Source organism: Syngnathus acus, chromosome 15, assembly GCF_901709675.1.
Source record: "Syngnathus acus chromosome 15, fSynAcu1.2, whole genome shotgun sequence".
Lineage (NCBI taxonomy): Eukaryota > Metazoa > Chordata > Actinopteri > Syngnathiformes > Syngnathidae > Syngnathus > Syngnathus acus.
The window spans coordinates 6,981,766-6,984,666 of record NC_051100.1 but is presented as its reverse complement, the minus strand read 5'-3'; positions in this window follow the sequence as shown (position 1 = coordinate 6,984,666).

Genomic DNA, 2,901 nt, shown 5'->3' with positions numbered 1-2,901 from the left:
ACGTCATCACGCAGACGACCACGTCGCCGCAGTACACATCAGTAAGTAGCCTCATTATTTGATATTGTGACAATAATTTGATAACTACCGTCATACTTTGACGAAAGTAATTAAACAGTGGCGGGCATTTACATCTCTTAACCACAATTATTTAGTAATTATGGAATCCATCAATCCAATACAAATACGCAATATAATAGTTTGCAACTGTCTGGAATGGTTCAGAATCAATATTTCTCTAATAACATTACAAAGACTTAAAAAAAAAAAAAATGAATTAAATACAAATTGACCACAGATGGTGATTGCAAAATGTAGCAATATGTGAAGATTGCTTTTCAGACGTTTTCCACGTCAAACCTGGTTTGCGCTGAATAACTAACCATCAGAGGAAAGAAACAATGAGCCTGCTAGAAGATGTTAATTTTCTCATGCAATAGTGGAAGCAGTGCAGCTAAGAAATACTACGAAATGAAGAGAATATTTTCATCGTTGAGCGATAAATTTGTAAATGTAGTTCAGTTCTATTAGTGTTGGGGCCAGCAGAGAAAGGCTTGCAGCCATTCTCACCAATGATTAAATAATATTTATTTATGTGAATGTTTACAGTGGCGAAATACAGTAGAAATAGGAGTCAGAATGTGTAATAGTTTCATTCCCAAATTAGTTTGTTACAAAACCCAAGTTTAATGCGAGTCTTAATTATGCTGAACCGAGGATTGGGGTAATTTTTAGTATTTCAACAACGTTGGCATTAAAAACCTGTATTCATTATTTTTTTCTCTTTAAAGTCTTCCCATCCTTTATGCTGGCTGTTTTATCTCTTGTTTTCTCCTGTAGATGTATTCAGAATAAATCCCCCAAATTATGCTATTTATCACAAGCAGTACATTAATACTTTGCTAGTATTTGGCTTTTTGATATGGATCTTTATGTTTCGCTCATTTTAAATAAAGTCCCTTGACGCATCACCCTAAAGCTAAACAAATTGTATGTGTCCGTTATCAGTGACCAGAAAGCACGTTTGCATATTTAGCCTTGAGACAGGATGTTGACTGTAATCTGAACGTACATGTCAGTTTTATATTTCACATGCAAGCGTCCGAGCCAGAGGAAATATTATACACCAAGAACAATGCTTTGTCATTGCACTGTTATTCTTTGCCGGTTGTGCAACACATTAAGATGAAAATAAATAATTACGGGATGTGTATTCTCAGTGGGGCGTCAACTTTAGCCCAGCTGGAAACAAGGCCTACATTATACTTGCAGAAACACTTCCATATCAGGTAATACGGATGGCACATTATTAACTTGTTTATATTGCACCACCTACTTTGTCTCACAGGGGAATTATAATTTCCTCAGCATGTTTTTTTGCCTCATTCAGTCTCACTTGATGAATTGTGTTTAATGCGTGTCTATTTAGACACCCTATTTGTGCAATGCCTACAAAAGCTGATGTGTGCCCAATCTAATAAAGGACACTAAGACATCTATAAACTTGACACCAAAGCAAGGGCAACAATAGAAAATTACGGAACTACTGTATGCTAGCTATAGCTAACTAGCAAGATAGAAATATATTGTCAGTCTCATATTCATCTTCACTGTCATTACTGAGTTTTCATTGAGTACAGTATATCAAGTATATCATACAGTGCTTTTGATTTCTAGTTTAGAGTGTATATTCCTAGTCTACCACTATTCTGCAGCGATTTCAGCATCTGCTTCAAACCAGGGAATGTTTATTTTGTTTTTCTAGTTCACAATGTGTATTCCTAGTCTACCACTATTCTGCAGCGACTTCAGCACCTGCTTCAAACCAGGGAATGTTTATTTTGTTTTTCTAAACGAGAGCACGTTTCTCACAGCTATCCTTGAAGTGTTTGCCGCTGATATACTTTCTTTCTTTCACTTCAATCATATGGTCATATTGCATAAGGACTCCATTGTACTGAAGCTGCAAGCCGAATCGATGCGTAATTGTATTTTTTTTTTTTCTACGTTGATGTCTACATGTCTCCTCATCTTGGCAAATGAACGTCAATGGTTGTGTGTGCGCAGAGATTAGTAACACATTATAAAGACAGGTGCTTTACAACAAAAGTGCTTTGGATGGTTTTAGACTCTGAATGGAATGAATTTGAATTGAAGGCAAACATTTACTGATTTTTTCTTTTTGCAAAAACACACAAAGTGTACAAATGAACAAATGAAGGCAAACTGATCTAGTACAAATAATCTACAGATGTACACAAGCACATTTATACAGGCTCATTAGTAGAGCCTCAGGCCCAATGCGGGATTCAAAGTAATTGCATTCTGTTGAACCATTGTACCTACAACTAAGACTTTCCTTTAGTAATACATTCTGTATGTGTTTATGTATGTTTTCTGATTAATTTTGAGCTCACGGCCATTCATTTGTGTTAAATATGTAATATAATAAAAAGTTAATTGCTTTTATCCAGTGCTTCAGTTTGTAGTGTGCATTTTAAAACAATATTTAGTTTATGCTTAGTAAACGATACATTTGTGTAGCACCTCTGAGCAAACTTAATGAAGAAATTGTTTTTAAATGTTTGAGGATTGAATTCAAATATAAAATTATGTGCTATTACTATTTCAAGAGAATATCAAACATGACGATTTCTCAATTCCCACATTTCCACATTTACTGTCAACTTTATTTCACAGTGGACACAAATAAAGAAAAAAAAACTGTTCAAATATTCTCACAGTGACGGCAATCTTTAATCTTAAAAACAGTGACTTTCCACTCTCAGGTACTATTAAAGTGAACTCCTCTGCCTTTTCAAATACTAAAAGGTCATATTCACCTGGATGACAACATCACATTGTTTAATGCCAAACATGTCGCTGGTAGAAGTGGAAATT